Source organism: Henckelia pumila, chromosome 2, assembly GCF_033568475.1.
Source record: "Henckelia pumila isolate YLH828 chromosome 2, ASM3356847v2, whole genome shotgun sequence".
NCBI lineage: Eukaryota > Viridiplantae > Streptophyta > Magnoliopsida > Lamiales > Gesneriaceae > Henckelia > Henckelia pumila.
The window spans coordinates 143,517,532-143,540,182 of record NC_133121.1 but is presented as its reverse complement, the minus strand read 5'-3'; positions in this window follow the sequence as shown (position 1 = coordinate 143,540,182).

Genomic DNA, 22,651 nt, shown 5'->3' with positions numbered 1-22,651 from the left:
GCATAAGTTGATTTCAAGCAAGTAATAGAAGAACGAAATCATGAACTGGTAGCATGAGGCAGAGTTGAATTTTTTTATTCACGTCTCTGTAATTGTGGAATCACTATAATCATCACCTTCACTAAACTTTCATAGCTGTATAGCTATGAAGCAAGCGATAGTGACAATAACAGCAAAGATCGAGTCAGTCTAAATGCCAGCAGATGAAGAGATATAAGCATAGATCCCCTAGCTGAAAGGCTCAAGTTGTATCAGATAAGAATATTATAGGTAAGTGAGTTAATTCTAGTTAACCGCTTATATATTGATTGCATAGCATACATTCATAGATCTGTGATTTGTTATGCTATAATCTGTATCAGATGAGCCTGTATTCATCGTATTTGCTGAAATTTTGCCTTTGAGTAGATGGAATACATTTGTAAGATTAGTCATAGAAGATGAAATAAAGAATTGAGGAAATAAGATTGAATGTGCTGATATCAGGCATGAGATATTAAGCTAGAATGCATTATAGATATTAATGCAATAACTGAGTACCAGTTACCAGTTGATTGAATCCGTTCACTGATAAAGAAATAGATATGACTAGCAATTTATGATATGAGTTTCAGAAATTAGATTTTGTTATTTCGGTACTGGTTATATCATGTTTGATCGTGGAAGAATGTCAGTAGAAGTCTAGTCGATATATTGAACTAGTACAGAATTAACCTAGAATTGACAGATATGTCAGTGGTTAGAATGTACAGACATAGCTCAATGACATATTTCGACTTTCTACGACATGAATGCAGTTCTATATAGAGTGGTGTCTAGTACAATGGTATTATGACAACTTTTATAGAAGAGCATTACTTAAACTGGAGAACTTCAGAAACAACTAGCAGATTGCGTAGAAAAGAGTTATGTAGTACCGAAATGATGATTAATTCTATGACAATAAGTTAAGTCGAAAAGAGTATATTCGACTATTGTCAGCTGAGAATTAAAAATTAATAAATGAATTCATATCAATAAAGAATAAGAAAAATCAGTTACAGTTGAGCTTTTTCTTCAATTTTGCTGAAGCTATTCCGTCATAGAAATCATGATTCTTGAATTTCTTGCTATCGATTTTGAGGTTTTTGTATTCGACCTCGATCAATTTTTATTGACTCTTATTCCTTTGCTAGAGTCTGTTTTGATTCATTTGCGTTGAGTTTTGAAATGCAAGTGAGTTATTTTCACTTAGCAAATTTTGTCATTCAGAATAGTTGATTTTGGATGACTTTGAATTGAGCGAGTTCCTTTGATTTGAAATTTGAGAATTATTGATTATTTGATGTGTTTATTCAGTATATCTTGATGTATTTGGCTCGTAACTGATAGAAATTCAGATTTAGATCATCAGTAAGATTTATGGGTTTTAGCTAATTGCTGGATTTATTGACTACAGATATATACTTGTTGAATGTTTATGCTTGACAGATAATCAAACGATCAGAATTGTTGCGATCCAAGCTAAACTTGAATTGTTTTGGAAAGATAAAAAAAACCATATTGCTTGAGAACGCTAGATTAAGATTAGAGATAAGACAGCAGAGCAGAATAGATGAATTTTTGCGGTGAATAATCATTTGATTATGCCAAATATTCTAGATATGGAATATCAGATTCTGAAAGAGACATATGACAACAGATTTAATATCCATCCAGTTGTCTAAACATGTATGACTTACACGTAGTCAGTACTTGGAAATTAGTATTGGAAGAAGAACTAAAAACAGATACGACAGAATTGACATGACCAATACTAAAATTCCAGTAAAAGAAGCTAAAAATAAGAACACAAGTGGTTTATGTAACAGATTAGTTACATAAAAGTTGAAAACAGATCAACTTTGTGAACGACTTTAGTTTGAATCTACTCGAATCGTCATGATTTTGCGGTTTAGAGTGTAGTAGATTTCGACAGATTTATGAATATGTTGTATTAGATATGATACAAACATAAAAGATACTTGTCATGCATTTAGCAAGATGATCAGATTACAGGAATTATGGAAATCTATTGTCAAGATAGAGACTTTAGATTTGTTTTCTAGATTGTGGCATTGATTGTCAGATGTTCTGAGTGTTTGGTTGTATGAGATTTCATTATACCATCCTCTGATTAGTGGACTATCAGATGTGATTATCCAGATTTCCGAGGATATGCTCAGAACTATAGTACTAAATTCGGTACTAGTTGATTGATTATTTGCCACGTGATTACTATGATTCCTATGACAGCTATTTGATAGATATAAAGACAATATTTTGATGATTGATTGATCAGAAACACAGAATTGTCTTTATATTGAAACAATCTTACAGAAATATCAGCTATCAGACCAGATATGAGTCAAGAAACGATAGAGAATGTGAAGATTGCTTCGAACAGAATAAGAATAGAGAAGCATTAACAGAGCTAGTAGATGAGTAACAGATAGAGATTTGAAGCCTGAACAGAATGATCAGAAAAGAAATTCTTTCCCAAGCATCATTAGGTTCAGAAAGAGATTTTAGAAGCTATGAGTATTTGATCTAGCTAGTTGATTAATACTCAATCGTAAATTGTCAGATAGATGAATTGTTATCCATATGCATTGGCTGAAGAATATCAGCTAGAATATGTATGTGCATTCAATTCAGATACAACAGAAGTCGATAAGATTGTAAGCAAGACAGACTAACTAATGCAGAGTTAGATCACGAGAAAGAGCAACTTAGATATAAGTTGACTCAGTGATTATATGTATTGCAGAAGTAATCAGAAAGAAGATGAAGATATGATAGAAGAGAAGATATCAGAATAGATATCGAAAGCTCAGAGAATTGAAGTCAGTATTACTTCAATCAGCTATACAGCTTATGAGAATCCGCAGTCAGATCGAATGCGATTTCGAGGACGAAATCATTCCTTAGAGGGGAGGAAATGTAAGGCCCGAAAATATTAAGTTCTTAATTACGGGATTTAAGATTTAAATTCCAAATAAGAGAGAAAATATGAATTTAAGAATGTATGGAAATTAGAGATTTCAATTTCGGGTCAGAAATATTTAATTTGAGGATTTTTCGGATTTTAAGATTTTAATATCCAAAATTCTTAAATTAAAAAGATTAAAAATATTTGATTTAATATTTATGGAATTTAAGATGTGAATTCCAATATTATAAATATCAAGGATTGAATTTGCGAATGAAATCCGAGCAAGGACCCATTTGCAAATATTGAGTAGTTCAAGGACTAAAATGTGATAAGGCCCAAAATGATTTAATTTTAATTCGAGAATATTTAATTTGAGAATATTTAGAGTTTAGAATGAAATTCTATTATTCTTAAATTATTTAGGATTGAAATTGAATTAAATCGCTTGTCCGGGGACTGATTTGCAATTAGGTCAAAGTTCAGGGACCAAAATTCAATTTTCTTTGCAGCTTGTATTTTTAAACGTGTAATCTGATCAGTTTTCAGCCCAAATTCCAGAAGCAAACGTGGGAATGGAGAAACAAGGGTTCCAAGTCCATTTTTGTCCCTTTAAGCTCCGATATCTTTCGATCCGCCCGGTAGAATTTTCGATTGAACATATATTTGCGATCACAGCTCCGAGTGCTACGTTTTGACGTAAGTTTTATGAAGTTATACCATGTTTGAATTTTATGATGTTGTTAGAATTAATATTTGATTGTATAAACATGTTCTAGCATATACGACGATAGCATATCTAAGATGGATCGAGAAAAGATCGTCGTTTGGACATGTTTTGGAATATTGAAAGAATTTTTGAAAATCTGATTTTTTAGGGGTTGAATATTTCGAAAATTCAGCTGAAGAATTGATGATGTTATATTGTTAAGATGGTGATGATATTGATGTTAATGTATTTGGAATTACCGATTTCGAACCGTTACGCCGCCAGGTTGCAATTCAATCCGATATCAACTATAGATTGAACTTAGCACTAAATATCAGATTTGATAATGATATTGAGCATGGTTTATACTTCATTTCAGTTGGGAATTAAAGTTATCGAAGTCGAATCGACGAGTTCGAGTTCTAATGACTTGAAGTGTTTAAGATTGAATCAAGAACACCTTCAATTAGCACTGATTGAAATGAGCAGAATTATATGACCGATTTGGCTAGCTTTGAGATGATCAACATTGGCAAAAGATTCAAGATGTTTGAATCCAATTTACAGGTATGAATAGACATTAATAAGATGGGCAGAATAACTCGAGATTGTTTCTGATTATCGAGTTGCCTAAAATCACATACCTGCATGTTTTAATATATGTTATTGTTTATGTTTACATATATGGGATAGATTATTCAAGATAGCTATTTTCTTGAATTCCCAGAATATTTATGTAAATGTTTACTTGTTTAATTTGATTTATAGTATTTTCTGTATTGAACATTTTTACATGTATTATGTGATGCTTACAAATTTGTCAATATCCTTATGTGATTAGATGCTTTGATTGCTTTGTTGGTTTATTTGAGTAAGTGTTCAAGGTGTTTTATAGAATTTAATGCATACATAACATGTTGCATTCATCTTGAACTCCAGCCTGTAAAGCATAGAGGGTTGAAAGGCCTAGAGTGCATATGATGTTTGGAGGGTTGTAGTTGAGTGGCATGGAATGTAGACTTACTTTAAGATCCAGAAGACTTACTATAGTTGCACCAAAGTCAGGGGAAATGAAGTGTTCAACTTCACCTCGATTGGGTGAGTTGGTGTTTGTTGAAGATTTTATTTCCTCGGGATCCCAGAACTACGATTTATTGATATCAGATTTGATAGCCTATTCCTTGGTACAAGCATTGCATTTATGCATTAACCTAGAGATTTCTATGGTTTAGAATATGCGTTTATAAATGCTAGCATGTTATGTTATTATATGACATTCATAATTGAATAAGTTACATGCTTAAATGATGTATATGCATGTTGTTCATACTGAGATTTATTCTCACCGGAGTTATCCGACCGTTGCTTTGTTTGTATGTGTGCATTGCATCAGGTTGGGGTATGATCAAGCCAGAGTTGGCTTGGATAGCATGAGAAAAGATATAGCATGTGGTGACTCGGTTTTTAAGCAGATGATATGTATTGTTAATAACATGTTAGAAGACAAAGAATCTTGTACATGTTTCTATTTGGTAAATCCTAGTTTATATTCATGAATTGATGTATTTATGAGTTAGGATTTATTTTTCAATGCATGTATATTATTTTGTAGCTTGTATAAGACTAGATGTCTTTATATTCCAAGTTTGACAACATTATGTTGCAGCAGAATTTCCAGAATTTGGAGCCCGCTCGATCGGGTGAATTTTACCGATCGATCGAGGCCTGTATTTTGCAAACAGAGAAATGATTTTTCTTGCCCGCTCGATCGGTTGAAGTTCACCGATCGAGTGAGGCCAAAATGGATTCAGACCCGAGATCTGGAGTTTCTAGCTCGCTCGATCGGGTGAGTTTACCCGATCGAGCGAGGGGCTGAGATTTTTTTTAAAAAAAAATTAGCTCTTGGTTTGAATATTCTGTTATTCTATGATTAATTGTTAATTAATCGTTTATTGCCCTAAGATGAGATTAGCAACCCGAGGTCCCCACAGTTGCACTATATAGTTTATATTCTAATTGTTTCTCGCCACACTACGTATGGCACACAGAGGATTGTTCTATTGCTACTGATCACAAACATGATTCTGGATTGAAAAACAGAGGATATATGGCTCTATTACCACTGACAAACTTGATTCTAGATGGAAAAAATAGTAAACTGAGACTCGTCCTCATCACCAAAAAACAGGGGCAGATACATAAGCTTAAAACAGGTTCAACTTAGTCTATGAAGAATGATAAATAATCTGGTAAAGGAAATTAAAAAAATAAGAAAAGTTTAATTGGTCCACTGGGTCTGCATCGAAAGGAAGATATATGATATAGTTGTTCCACATACATTAATGATTTAGAATTCAATTTGCAGATATATATTTGTATATGTGTTATTGATCAATAAGATATGTATGGAAATATATGAAGTTCAGACATACCATAAGTTAATATTTTCAGTTTCATCGCACGGGGGATTGATCAACATCGCCATCTTCGACGTAGATTTCAGTTGTATTCCTGTATTTGATGATAAATTTTATGACAAAATCAGCTAAGTTAGATAGCCACTGTCAAATTAGAGAGGTTAATTTCATGTCTATTTCATGGTATCACTTTGGTATATATTAATTTTCAAATTGCGAAAAGCAATCACTGGATTTTGGTCTTGAATCTGGTGTAGTAATTGTCCTTCATTCAACGCTATATCATCCCATAGCTGTATTGTCATGGGTTCCAAACTGATTCACATACGCGTTAGCTATTTGTAAAATGAGACGAATACAATGTTTCTTTCTATAAACTTACAAAGTGTTTAACATAATTACTTCCCTCCGATGGACAACAGTGTTATCTTCTTTTGTGTAGTTGATCAATGGTCGAACATGCTTGATGATGCCAATTATGTCTGTTCATGTGACAATATATAGATGATTGGAAACTATTGTTTACATTTTAAAATACGATAAAGAAAAGAAAAACTCACTTTGGTCATTAGTATCTGCTTGATTGCTTGCTATATGAGCGAATTCCTTGAACCGAAGCTAGATCACATATTGACTTCTTCCTCATCATTTTGAATTTGCCTATATAGCAAATACTTTAGTTACACCAATATCTCCGATAAGAGATACTATTATAAAGCTTTCACTGAAACGCATATTTTTCACATATAATTAATATCAGTACACAATTCTGAACACGTTCTGTGATGATCATTATTTGAGTAACGTATCATTGATTAAAAAACCCAATCGTGTTATTACTTTAGTGAATATAATAATTAGGGTAGCTGAAGAGAAAGCAAGCACGTATTTTGTTATCAATCCAAATAACCGTAAATGAATTCAATACAAATAATTAGTGTCAATGATTATTAGTGATTATAAATAAGACAAAAAATAACGTAGCATGTCACACACCAACCTTGCAGCCAAAAAAATAATTCCCACCTGCAAAAAAACAAAGTAATTATCAATGGCCAACCTTGATGTGATGCTCATTGATACACTCCAGCGTGGTCAAAAAGATGTGGTCGTCAAAGTTTTGGTTATTCGTCAAGGCTATCGAGTTTCAAGGACACTCAACTCCAAGACTCTTCGAAAGCTCATTTTCATGGATGCACAAGTTACTCTTTTTCAAATGCTAACTTTGTTAAACAAAATTGATTGCGTATTTTTTAGGACAACGTGCATATTTTCTAACACTGATGAGTCTGGATACTGCAGGGAACGATGATACATGGCTTAGTTTTTGCCAACACATTCGAGCAACTCCTGGATAGTAACAAAAACCTATCTCATATGTAACCCATCCGTGAAACAGATAAATTTCACTTATCCAAATGTTAATCCAAAGATTGAGTTGACGATGCAAACACAAATTAACTAGAATTACCGAGTTGTCAAATGAACCTTTTCTGGACAGAATCAATTTTCGGTTCAAGGAATTCGCTCATATAGCAAGCAATCAAGCAGATACTAATGACCAAAGTGAGTTTTTCTTTTCTTTATTGTATTTTAAAATGTAAACAATAGTTTCCAATCATCTATATATTGTCACATAAACAGACATAATTGGCATCATCAAGCATGTTCGACCATTGTTCAACTACACAAAAGAAGATAACACTGTTGTCCATCGGAGGGAAGTAATTATGTTAAACACTTTGTAAGTTTATAGAAAGAAACATTGTATTCGTCTCATTTTACAAATAGCTAACGCGTATGTGAATCAGGTTGGAACCCATGACAATACAGCTATGGGATGATATAGCGTTGAATGAAGGACAATTACTACACCAGATTCAAGACCAAAATCCAGTGATTGCTTTTCGCAATTTGAAAATTAATATATACCAAAGTGATACCATGAAATAGACATGAAATTAACCTCTCTCATTTGACAGTGGCTATCTAACTTAGCTCATTTTGTCATAAAATTTGTCATCAAATACAGGAATACAGCTGAAATCTACGTCGAAGACGGCGATGTTGATCAATCCCCCGTGCGATGAAACTGAAAATATTAACTCATGGTACACTTCATATATTTCCATACATATCTTATTGATCAATAACACACATAAAAATATATATCTGCAAATTGAATTCTAAAATCATTAATGTATGTGGAACAACTATATCATATATCTTCCTCTCGATGCAGACCCAGTGGACCAAATTAAACTTTTCTTTTTTTTTAATTTCCTTTACCAGATTATTTATCATTCTTCATAGACTAAGTTGAACCTGTTTTAAGCTTATGTATCTGCCCCTGTTTGTTTGGTGATGAGGACGAGTCTCAGTTTACTATTTTTTTCCATCTAGAATCAAGTTTGTCAGTGGTAATAGAGTCATCCTCTGTTTTTCAACCCAGAATCATGTTTATGATCAGTAGCAATAGAACAATCCTCTGTGTGCCATATGTAGTGTGGCGAGAAACAATTAGAATATAAACTATATAGTGCAACCATGTCATTAATTACATTCCTACAATTAAATTCTATCTATTGAATTTACACACCGCCAAAATTATAGGTTGAAGAGAAATGCAACTCAGAAAAGCTTGAATAAACTTTGGATGGAGAAAATGATAAAAGAGTCAAACCAACTAAGCCTACGACAATTGAAGGATGAGTTGACAACTTTGCCGCAGGTAATGATGATGTTTTATATTCACAAATTTCAATTTTATACATAAGTTCAAGCAGCTATATGTAATTAATTAAACAAATTTCTATTATATGTTGGTGATTTCTTAGACCATTGTTCGCATGGAATTGCCTATAGCACAACTTTTACTTCATCAAAGCAACCATCAAGGAAATTGAGAATAAACAATCCCTGTGGTATGAGGCTTGTGGTTACTGTAACAAAGCTGTTACCAAAACAACTGGTGAATTTAAATGCACAAATTGTATGAAGCCAAATATAAATGTTGTACCAAGGTACGCAACTATGCTCAACTATAGATTTTTTTAAAAATATATATATTTACTTATTGTGTATACACTCTCACAAGTGATTTTTCAGATATCGAAGGACAATAATCGTCCAAGATGAAAATGAAATGGCTAGAGTGACTTTGTTCGAAGAAGTGGCTGCAGAATTTATTGGTTGCTCTATTGACAAATACATTGAAATGAACACTAAGGTGATTTAAAATATCCATTTCTATACTTTTGAGTTTATCTTATATTATTTCCAATAATTCCATTTTTTATATTGTAGCAAAAATGTCCCATGGAACACGGAAACATACTGGATCACCCAAGCAAAGAAAACCACAAGTTTCTTTTCAAGTTAGATAAATCGGTCTTGGACAAAAATGGAATGCTATCGATCATAGGAGAAGGTTTCAAGAAACCAGCACAAATCAAGACAAACAATCCAAATAATAGGAAAATAAAGACTAAGAGTATCAAAGACATAAATAATCATGATGAGCCTAGACAAAGCGCGAAGACTACGGGGAAAACACTGAAGAAAAACCAAAGCCAGTCATCTTCCAAAAAAGATACTATAGAGATTCAAGATAATGAGAAGCTTGCTGATTTTAACAAAAGGCTGAAGAATCTCAAACAAACCAACAAAGGCATGCGCCAAATAGTGAAAGTTAAGTTGGAGAAGAATTGATGGTGCTTTTTTATTTTTAATTCCAAGACTTTAGCGTTGATACTATATGTTTTTCAATATTCGAACTTATTTCCGATCTTGAACTTCTAAATTAGAAATGAATCTTTTGCTTTCCATGATATATCTATATAAATATCTAAATTACTTGCGTACTTAATTATCTCACTTGGAGAATTGCAAGTATCTAATTTTCACTAACCTAAAAACTAAGCGTTGTCAGATAGTATATCACGTGCAACGCACGTTTTATTAACTAGTGTTCTTAAATATAGGTGCCCTGTTGCGCAGACTGAGCAGCCTCAATGAGGAAATCATAGCACCGTAAAACTCCGATAAGATTTAGCAAAACATAAAGAAAATGCAAATGCTCGGTAGCTCACTTCTCAATACTGTCGTTAATATATATTTTCGTCATATACTAAAACACTATTGTCGTCATTCATATACAACTCATTTTCATCATATATATTTTCTAGAATAATTCCCTGTCCATAATCAGGATTAATGTGACTCCATGCCTCCTGCTGCTTTTCCAATAGTTCATCCAGAGGCGTAGCCAGAAAATTTTTTTTATCCTGGGCTGATAAACATGTACCCATGTGAACACGCTTGGGGGCTGCCTGGTTCCAAGTTTCAGACGACTCTGTCTCTTCCTCTATTTTGAGATCTCATCATTACTTGGAGAATATTTCTTACAAATCGATGTGCTAGCTTTTGGTTTTAAGAAAATGAAAACATAGTTTTGTTTTACTCTAAAATCACAACTATTGTACAAAATTTAATAGGGACTAGCCAACTAGCTCTAAATGGTTATTTAGTTGTCAATTGTGTAAGAACACAAGAGAGCTTGAATAATATTTTGTGTATTGCTTTCAAATTTGGTGGTTTACAAATGAGGGCTTGCACCCTTTTATAGTTGAGCTTCATACAATCTACACGATTATAGATCATTTCTTCTACATAATTCTATACAAGTTACATGTATATACAAGTATATTCTACAGAGTTATACACATGTCTATGACACGATTAATGTAGAGACTTCTAGAATTTATACAACATCTACCATGCTCTAGAATCCAACCATTCATGTGGAATTAGCGAGATAAAGAGAGAAATATTTTAGTAACTCAAAAATTCATAGCTTAATTACAATTTGCTTACTTGGATTGAGATTATGTGAAAGTTAAAAAATACTCAATTTCACATCTCAAACATTTCATCGAACAACTTGAAAACAACATCGTGCTTTCTTCTTTTAAAAATCAAAATACACAATCGGGTACTAAATAATTAATATGCAGGTGTTTTTATATAACTTTAACACTTTATGTAGTTTTCTTATTTCACTAATTGAATCTTCTTATCATATTCTGCTCTGATTGATGATTTTATAGATCTAAATCTTTAGTTTGTAATTTAAATAAATCTCAATTTCAATAGCATATTTTATGATTTATAATCAATAATTAAAAAATCTAGCAATATATGGGCCGAAGAAAGAAAAACATAAAAAAAGAGCAGTAGGCTAGATCAAATATTAAAGTTGGTATGTGTTAATATAATGCTTGGAGTGGGTTGGCCAAATGTTGAAGTGGACTGGACCAAATTTTGCTAACATTAAATATCACTATACTTAATAATAATAATAAAAATTAAGCCAGGGCTCCGCCTGTTCATCGAAATTAATGTACTGCAAAATGTCTTCGTCCATGATTGCTTGTGCCTCGTCTGGATTTGTATTTGCCTGCTGACTTTGCGGGCCGAAATGAAGCTGCTGTCCATGTATATCCTGCTGCTGATTCTGTTGCGCGTTGAAATTCGTCACCTCAAGGCTGAGCTGCTGCTGATTGTGTTCAGTTTTCACACGCTTGTGAATCCGACACATAACACAATCATCTAGCTGCAACATTATGAAACAAACACATTATTAATTTGTTTTGCATAACGGCCTAAATATATGCCTAGATGCATGCTAGGGTAAAGGAGAGAAAACAAACAAATTAACATGTGGGAATATGACAAACCCCGCAATTAGATTGATATGCATGTAATTAATTTTGCGTATGACTAAAAACAGATCCATCGATATTGATAAAAAAAAAAAAAAATAAGATCAAATAGAAATAGTTCTTACTCGCATAGCATCATCAGCACTTGTCCTAATTTGTGTCGTAGGCTGGTTAGATACGTACTCGTGCATGATCCAATCAGTTTTGTGGCCTTTGGAGGGCTTCCCTACGAAAAACACTAAAGTCTTCTTGAATCCAACATGCACGCCATTTGCAAGTATTTTTTTATCAGCTACGGTGGCCTTCCAATACCCGTTACCGGCCGCTCGGTTCGGCCTTTTTCCATTCAAATACTTGCGCTCTCGAGACGTGAAGAAGTACCATTCACCTTTTCCCAAACTCTGATACATCCCTGTAACAAAGATCCATCCGAATAACATTATTAATCAAAACAATGCAATTACAAAGAAAACAGAAAAATTAATTGTATACGTACGAGTCAAATCCTCAGGAGAATGATCGTAAACGTTGACGTTGCGGATACAGCGGATGTATTCGGGCCGTTCTCTATTGATCTCCTTGTTCAAATAGTCCACGATGAGTTCATCGTCTTCGGGGCGAAAGCAATATCCCGGGGAAAGTATAACCGGAACATATTCTGCATCTGGAAGTCTTCTGTGATAGCTTATGTGTTGGTTGTTTGGTAGAATATTGTCGTCTATACTTGAAACACATTCTTCCGGAGTTAAAGCTTCAAATTGGCTATTCCAATCTCGATCTTGATTCGAATTGGCGGGAATTGGACACTGTTGATTGTTAGACTCCATCTCCATCAGAAAACTAATTAATTGGATTCCCAGAGCCTACAAAATTTCTGTTTCAGGATCTTGATCGAACACAATTAATGTATATATTCGTCTTTCTTTGTTTCGTTTCTAATATTGGCGTGAAATTTACATGTAGGGAGTTTAATTTGAGTAGGAGATAAAGATAAAGCAGATAAATATTTCAAATTTTAAATATCCGAAAATATAGCTTCATTGTTTGATTAATTGGTTTTTTCTCTTCAAAGTACGTTTATTATTATTCTAATTATAGTTATCTAAAGTTTTATTTTAAATATATAAATAGCATGGTTTACATTTTATGACAACGTTTCAAAACTAATATTATTTTTTTTAAAAACCAACTAATATTATTTAAAGATTGTCATATCTTGATCGAAGACGTATTGTTACCAATGTATTCGTCTTTCTTTGTTCCATTTCCATTATTGGCGTTAAATTTACATATAATTGAACATAAGGAGTTTTTTAGTTGGAGATAAATATTTCAAATTTTAAAATTGTTGAATTTAAAGATATCAGTATTTTCCATCACAATTTTTTTAGACAAAGGGACAATGCATGCATGATTATCTCGGAAAAATAGATCAGAATCTTTATCTCTGAAAATATAGCTTGATTGTATGATTAATTGGTTTTTCTTGGAAAGTACCTTTATTCATATTTTAATTATATTTATCTAATGTTTTATTTTAAATATATAAATAGCATGGTTTACATTTTATGACAACGTTTCAAAACTAATATTATTTAAAAATTGTCATATCTAACTTGTTTAATATTATTATATATATTGATAATTAAGTTACAATCAACGGGCCTTCCATGGGCTTTAAGGCTTCAATTCGGGCAAACCCGTCATAACGACGAGTTGGGAATACACTAGCCTAAACTGACAAATAATTAAAAAAATTGGAAGAAAATCATATATAAATAATTATAAATGATGTACACATTTAAAAATTCATTAACCTTAAATAAATCATTATAAATAATATAATTTTTAAAAATTAATCAATTAAAACATAATAATTATTTAAATGTTTTAAAACATATAAATCATAAATAAATCATTTCAAAACTTATAACCATACATAAATTATTAAATATAAAAATTACAACATAATTTTTTTAAAAAAATTTAGAAAAAATGGCGAGCCGATCTCTTCTTGGCCGAAGGCCCACACTGGCCAACCCCGCTTTTTTTTTTTAGTGATAGGGGCGGGTTTTCTTGTGGGCCAAACCCAAATTAGCGACTCTACCGAGCGCAGATAATCGACTTAAAATTGATACATACAAGGGGAATCCGATAGTTTAATATATCTTAATCCAGCATGACCCTTTCTCTAAAGGTGAAATCATACGACTCAACAATTGATTATAAACAAAGAGTTTTACGAGTTTTGATATCATATTGACCCAATAGGCGGTCAGGTTACGAGTTTACGAGTTTAAAACCCGTCGGCCCGGCGGGTTGGCCAATTCAGCCCGTCGGGTCGGCCTTTTTTAAAAAAAACATAATATATATTTAATATATCTATTATCTATTTCTTTTCTTTTTTTTCATTTAGTTATTTCTCTCATTTTTCTTCCCAAATTTTGTATGTAATATATAGTACATTCATTTTATTTGAAAATTAATAATAATTTATATTTATTTATCTATTTTCAAATTCTAAATTATTTAAAAAAAACTAATGGAGTGAAAAATACCTAATGGAAGTAATGATGCATTGGTTACTATTCTTGACCCAAATAAAGTTATTTTTTATACTATAAATTGATTAGATTTTTTTTAATTGAAATTACGTATAATAAAAAAAATATTCGTCACACACATCGTGTGTGCAAATATACTAGTGTATATATATATATATATATATATATATATATATATATAAACACAATAATTTACGAAACACGCTTACTAATTCATTAAATATGACATACACAGAGTCAGCAATTAGAACGGTTTGAAATCCTGTATGGCCTGCACTGCAAGAAAACAACGATTTACATAAAATAAGATTTCAAGATTAAATTCACTCAATTGGCACTTTCCATTTGTCTCTCCGAACATCATCCCATCAATCTTCTTGCAGAGTCTTTTTCTGTGTGTTTTTTATTTTCTCGTTCCTTGTAAATAATAAATTCACTATCAACCAATGAATTCCGTTTGTTCCTACGAAATCTTAATTATTCTTTTGTTTCCAATAAACTCACACACCCCTTTGGATATCGTGCTGGAATTTCCACCTTAAATCAATTCTTGCAGGAAAATGGATGTTTCCTAGGCTCTCGATTTAGTTGAATGAGTTTTCAAGAACAAGACGAGAATTTGATACCTTTATCTTTGTTATTATTCTTTCTTGTGAGTTCTTGAGATCGAACAAATATGCATTTGATTTTCTTGAACTGGCCCTTTTGTGCAAGTTTTGGGTTTTGAATCCTCTGGTCTTTTAGCGGGCTTTGATCATTCTTGAATTTCTACCTTTTTAATTTCTTGCTGGCAACGGTCCTTCCCAGGTATCACCTTAATGAATTTCTACCTTAAAAAAATTTGACTATAGTAAAAACCAGGTGTTGATTATGAAAACTTGATGAATTTTTTGCAACAATTGTTCATATGTTGATGATTTAGAAGTTTGGCCTCCCAATTTTCACATATATGTTAGTCTTTAATGCGTTTTAGGAAAATGACACTACATTGGCTTCAAGGTTTCAATCTTCATTTGATGGCAATTTGATTTGATTAACATAAAATGCAGGAACCATAAATTGAATTGATATGGCCATGTCACTGGAGGATCTTCTGGCAGAGGAAGGATTCCAGAGGAGAAAAACAAAAATAGTTTCAAGAAATTCTACATTCGAAGGGAGACCGAGCGTGCCTCTGCGTGTTAGACATGAAGCCAGTTCTTCACTTACTGTGAAAAAAGTGGAGAGATCGCGGTCTGAGATACCTCGATACAGCTCAAAAGGAGAAGCTTCAACAAGTAAAAGTTTTAATGGAAGAAAACCGAGGGATACTTTTATCCCAAGGGAGAAGATAGACTCAGAATCCCAGACTAGGAAAAATGATGTGCAACTCAAAAGAAGAGGTCGCCAAGATTCATGGGATGACGCAAGGTCTAACGTTAGGACTTCTGCAGATTCACAAGTTTCAGAGATAACTGAGGTGACACAGGGATATGAGATAGTTGAGGTGGGAAATAACAGCCCATACAAAGATATTTACTTGAATAAATTCTATGTGTACGAGGAAAATGAGAGTAGGAATTCTGCTAAACATGAGGAAAGGGAGAGATACATGCAACTTTCTGGGAAGAATATGGTAGAGGACAAGAAAAATAGGACTAACTCTTTCAACCATCCTCTGTCCATACCCAAGCGAGGAAACGCCGACACAACCAATTGGAAAATTATGAACCAACCCCCCGAGAGCTCCGCTAAGAAAAACTTTGACGAAAATAAGAGCATGAAACAACCTGATCTTGAAGAGACGCTGGATACTCCGGCTCTTGATGAAGCTGCTGTTAAGGCCATCATTTCTATCTTGAGCGGATACATAAGGAGTTTTCTTAAGGACGAAGATTTCAGGACATCCCTTAGTCACAATAGTTTTGCTTCCCTCAATTTCATTGGATTAGAAGAAGGCCTGAATACTGAAAGTAAAGTAATAGAAAATCTTGAACAAGCTATAGAGACAGTGGAAAGAGCAGCAGAGGACAGTGCGAGTGTAAAAGAACTGAAAAAAGCTTCGTTACAGTTAAGTGTTATTGTAACACCCGGTATTTTTAATTACATAAATCCGCCTGCATAATTAGGATATTTAATTATTTAAATTTATGATTTATGGGTTAAATAATTATGTGAATTAGTTATGCATGATTTAAGTTATTTTTTAAGCATTTAACCCATAATTAGTGATTTTTATGATTTTTAGTATTTTCATTATTTAATTGCGTAGACGGGACCGTGGACGGACGAGATGACAACTTTCTAGCCAAATTATTTTATGAGCCTTTTTGGAGCCTTAAAATATTATTTTGAGTTTTATTATCTCAAAATTTTAAGTATTTAATTTTATTTAATTTTAGGGGTCATTTTTTTTATCCAAAATTAGTCAAAATATTGACTTTTTAGTATTTTTAAAATTCCCCTAAATTATTATTTCGAGATTTTATTTAGGTGATCAGATTTTTAAATGTTTATTTAAGAGTTAAGTTGTATTTTAACTATTTTTAAAACCTTTTTATTAAATTATTTAACCTATATTCTAATTAACCTAAAATTATATCCCAATCCCTATTCTAGTCGATCACTCCTTCTTCCCTAGCATCAGCCGTCACCTCCATCTTCTTCATCAGATAGCCACATCCAAGGAGACTCCATAGCCATTTTTCAAAGGTTCCAAGCAAGCTAAAGCATCCCGTCGTCGCCCCGTCGTCCCGAAGCCCGTCATACACGCGTTTAGCTCTTCAAATCGGTATTAAGGCATGTTTCTTTCCACTTTTCAAACCTATATCAGTGTATGTATGCGTGTGAGTGTGTAACATCAAAATATATTATTTTGACAGCAAGTTTTTTTCGAATTTCCTTCTCTATTGCACTCGATTGGCACTTTGATGATTCATGCGCACGTTTTCTTGTCCATGGCTAGGTGGACTGCTGGTCCACGGTTAGAAGGGTTCTTTGGGGTCCCTAAGGTCGAATGGTAGGGTCGGACAAGGGCTGGAATGGGCTAGGACCAGGCTGGTTCGAACTGAACCATGATCGGCCATTTTTCTGCGCAGCTTAGGTTATGGTGGAAGAGGGTTCGGGGTAGGCTAAGGGGGCAGCATGGGGTTCGGACCAGGGGGTGGTTCGAACCGGCAGGACCCTGGGGAGGTCCTGCCGGCGGGGCTCCGGCCACGGTGGCCGGAGCTGGGCTGCAGCAGGCCGTGAAGGCCTGCTGCTCACGAGCCGTGCGGCCGAGAGAGAGGAATAGACTAGGGTTCGGGTCTAGGGTTTCTGATGGTTCCGGGTCGGGTCTTGGGTCCGGGTCGGGTCTAAAATAATATGGGTTAAGTTAAGTGGGTCCGGGTCCGGGTTATTTTATTTGGGCTCGGGTATTTTATTTTTAAGTCTTTAAGTTAATTAGGAATTAAATGGGCTAATTAAATTCCCAAAAATTTAATTAGTACCATTTAATTTATTTTGGGCTCCATTAAATTATTTTGGGTTATTTTAATTATTTTTGGGCTTTCAATAATTTTTATTTAAATTTTTAAGTTGGCCAGAAATTTTTATGGGCTTGGGAGCCCATGAAAGTTAATGGGCTTTTGGGCCCATTGGGCCAGGGACAGTGTTATTGGGCCTAAGTTAGTCTTAATGGGCTTTGGTTGATTTATGGGCCAAGTCTTAAGTTAAGTTAATGGGCTTGAGTGTAGGGCCAGCAGTCCAGAACCATCCATGAGAAAAAAAATTGCATGTGTCCTGATTATATATTTAATTATTTTTATGCATTTAAGTTATTTTAATATTTATATGTTAGTAAGAAAATTAAATTAAATATATATGAAGGACACACAATTTATTTAAGTACATGCATTCATGAAATCAATTTTTTATGCTATGATTTAATTTCTATGGTTGAGCAAATAAAATATTTTAGGTGGAAATTGAAGTAGTGTGGCCATTTATGTATGGGCAGTTTCTGCCATTTATGTATGGGTGGTTCGCCACCAGCCTCGTACGATGGTTTCTTAGACTGATCAGTCGCACTATGGGTCACACTTACGGATAGGACCATTCGATGTTCAGAAAATAAATGCTCAACAACTTATGTATGTATGATATTATGTATGTTATGTATGTTTAATTATGTAATTTATGTTATGTAATTTTTAAGCATGCTCATTCATGTATATGTATGTATTAGTATTAAATTGATTTAAATTATTTTAAACCCTTGTTAGTATGCATGTTGGGCCTCTAGGCTCACTACACTGATATGGTGCAGGTGAGTACGTAGAGGAACAGGTTACTCCTACCGGTGGTGAGGATGTATGAGTAGCGCTGCAGTAGCCCCGTGACCGTGACAGCTTCTGAGTCACCGTGCTGATGTCTTATGATACATTTTATTATTTTTTTAAGGGTTGAGGTGTTGGAATATTTTATTAAATATTTTTAGTGCATGCACGCTTTTTATTTATTCTATTTATGCAGTACATTTTTAAATTCTAGGGTTGACTCAGATGTTTCATTATTTTAAAGAATTCATTTTCTTCAGTTTTTATTTGTTATTTAATTAGTCATGAATTTATTTTAAGTATTTTATTCTGTGCATATATGTATGGGCATATATGTACATATTTCTATTTAGTAGTATAAAAAAAAAAAAAAAAAAATTCCGCATATTTATTTATTAGAGAGTTAGGGTCGTTTCAGTTGGTATCAGAGCACGGTCCTTGGAGGGGTCACTACTGCTTTGCGAGCTCAGAAATCCACGCTACCGGTCTGTAAGTTTTAAATGTTTATAGTATGATTTAAATTTCTAGAATTTAAGTTAGCCTTAATTTTAAACACTTAGTTATGCATGACGATTTACGTAAATAAATATGTGGTGGTGCAGAATGCCTCCCAGACAGGTGAACCGACGTGGGAGACCTCCACATCCGCCTCCACCTCCACCGCCACCTCAGCAGCACCCCATGACAGCACTGGAGCAGGCCAGTGCCACGATGATGGCGGGTATTACTGCCTTGCTGGAGCAGCAGGCGGCCCGTCCAAGACTGTCCCACGAGGAGGACGTCGCAGAGAGGTTCCAGAAGAAGGGGCCTAAGGAGTTTTTGGGGACCACCGATCCTTTGGTGGCTGAGGGATGGATTCGCTCTCTTGAGTCCACCTTCGACTATATGGGGATCACAGACGCCGACAGGGTGAGCTATGCTACGTATATGATGCAAGGCGATGCAGCCCTTTGGTGGGAGGGTGCAGTCAGAGGAGTCCATCTACCTACACTGACGTGGGCTGAGTTCAGGAGTATCTTCTACGCCAAGTATTTCACTGAGGATGTGCGCAGTCGCATGATCCGGGAGTTCATGAGTCTCCGTCAGGGGGACAGATCTGTGGTGGAGTACGTGAGCCAGTATGAGAGGGGCTGTCATTTTGTACCCATGATTGCTGATAGTCCGCAGGAGAAGCTGCGACAGTTTGTTGAGGGCCTGAAGGCTGAGATCAGGCATGACGTACGTATGGCAGACGTCTTTACATATGAGTCTGCAGTCAGCAGGGCCTTGCGTTCCGAGGAGGGACGGAGGGAGATACAGAGAGAGCAGCAGGGTAAGAGGCAGTTTGTGCAGACAGGGTATCAGCGACCATCTTCGCAGCCACCTGCGAAGAAGCAGTCTATAGGGCCATCTAAGGGCCCGAATCAGCAGAGGCCTCAGGGGAAGCCACAGCAGCAGACTAGGGGCGGGGCCCCTACTCCAGGGAGATATCCAGTGTGTCCGAAGTGCCAGAAGATGCATTCCGGGCAGTGTCTATTGGGAGCAGGAGTCTGCTATCGTTGCAAGGAGCCAGGGCATCAGATTGCCAACTGCCCGCAGAGGCAGAATGTCAGTGGGCGAGTTTATGTGATGCAGGCTGAGGAGGCAGACCCAGATACCTCCTTGATCACCGGTATACCTAACCCCTAGAATTTTTTTTCATATTTTGCTTTTGTTTATTATGATTATATCTGAATGCCTGTTGCATGAGTTTAATTATCAGCATGCTAGAATAAGAATTTTGTTTCGTTGTGATTAGAATTAAGGATTTTAGTGTTTTAACCTTGGGAGCATAGTGGTATGAATTGTTGGAAATCTTCTGCGTGCAGGGAGAATTCTAGTTGGAGGCAACTCCACGTTTGCGTTGCTAGATTCAGGAGCCACGCATTCGTTTATCTCCCGGGATTTTATCAGACGGATAGGCATTACACCAGAGGTTGTAGACAGTGGTTACGATGTTACCATGCCATCCGGACAGATTATCACTACCACTAGTGTCATCAGGGATCTGGCATTGGAGCTGCAGGGACACTCCATTCGAGCAGATCTAGTGGTTCTTCCATTGACTGGGTTTGACTTGATTTTGGGTATGGACTGGCTATCAGTTAATGGAGCTTCGATTGATTTCCGACGTAGGACAGTATCAGTGAAGCCAGCAGGAGGTGAGATGTTTACTTTCTTTGCATCTCAGTCTAGCAGTATTCCTCAGATGATATCACTTGTCCGTGCGAGGAAACTGTTGCGCAGTGGATGTCAGGGTTTTCTGGCTAGTGTGGTCACTACCTCAGATGTTTCTAGCAGATCTTTATCAGATATAGAGGTGGTACGTGACTATCCAGATGTTTTTCCTGACGATGTTGCAGGAGTTCCACCAGTGAGGGAGGTGGAGTTCAGTATTGAGTTGTTGCCGGATACTGTGCCTATCTCTAAGGCACCGTATCGACTTGCTCCTACAGAGATGAGGGAGTTGAAGGAGCAGATTCAGGAGCTGTTGGAGAAGGGCTTTGTTCGCCCTAGCTTTTCTCCATGGGGAGCTCCAGTGTTGTTTGTGAAGAAGAAGGACTGCAGCATGAGATTGTGCATTGACTACCGAGAGCTCAACAGAGTCACAGTGAAGAATAAGTATCCGCTACCGAGGATAGAGGATTTATTCGATTAGTTGTAGGGAGCTTCGGTATTCTCCAAGATCGATCTGCGATCTGGTTACCATCAGCTGAGAGTCAGAGATTCAGACGTGTCTAAGACTGCCTTTAGGACACGATATGGACACTATGAGTTCTTGGTGATGCCCTTTGGGTTGACCAATGCTCCAGCAGTTTTTATGGATCTCATGCATCGTGTTTTCCAGCCGTATCTAGATCAGTTTGTCATTGTATTCATTGATGATATATTGATCTACTCGAGGAGCATTGAGGAGCATACACAGCATTTGCATACAGCCTTGCGGACTTTGAGGGAGCATCGACTGTTTGCAAAGTTCAGTAAGTGTGAGTTTTGGTTGGAGCAGGTGGCGTTTCTAGGCCACATTATTTCTAGAGATGGGATTGCAGTGGATCAGTCCAAGGTGCAGGCAGTGAGGGATTGGGGGATTCCAAAGAATGCTTCGGAGATTCGTAGCTTCTTGGGTTTAGCAGGATACTATAGGAAGTTCATCAAGGGTTTTTCCTCTATTGCAGTACCCTTGACTTCCTTAACCAAGAAGAACGCGAAGTATAGTTGGAGTCCAGACTGTCAGAGGAGCTTTGATCAGCTGAAGGATGCACTTACTTCAGCACCAGTGTTAGCTATGACAGTGCCCCATGAGGAGTTAGTGGTGTACACCGACGCGTCCAAGCTTGGTTTGGGCGCAGTACTTATGCAGAGTGGCCGAGTTATCGCATATGCGTCGCGACAGTTGAAGATTCATGAGCAGAACTATCCGACGCATGATTTGGAGCTTGCAGCAGTGGTTTTTGCGTTGAAAATCTGGAGGCACTATCTTTACGGCGAGAAGTGCAAGATTTTCACCGACCACAAGAGCCTCAAGTACTTCTTCACTCAGAAGGAGTTGAACATGAGGCAGCGCAGGTGGCTTGAGCTTGTGAAGGACTATGATTGTGACATTAGCTACCATCCGGGTAAGGCTAATGTAGTGGCAGACGCTTTGAGTCGAAAGTCATCAGTGGTATCATGTTTGACTGTACAGTTACCACTACAGGCCGAGATTCAGAGGTTTGGTTTGGAGTGATATCCGAGCGGCCATGCACCGAGCTTGTCAGTGTTGACGGTGCAACCAGTTTTGAGAGATCGGATTAGAGAGGGACAGTCCACTGATGAGGAGCTACAGCGATGGAGACAGAGAGATGAGGCCAGAGGTAGTCTCTTGTATACAGTGGAGGATGGCATCGTTCAGTACCGTGGGAGGATGTGGGTACCGAACGTTGATCAGTTGAGAGCCGAGATTCTAGCAGAGGCTCATGCATCTCCGTACTCCAT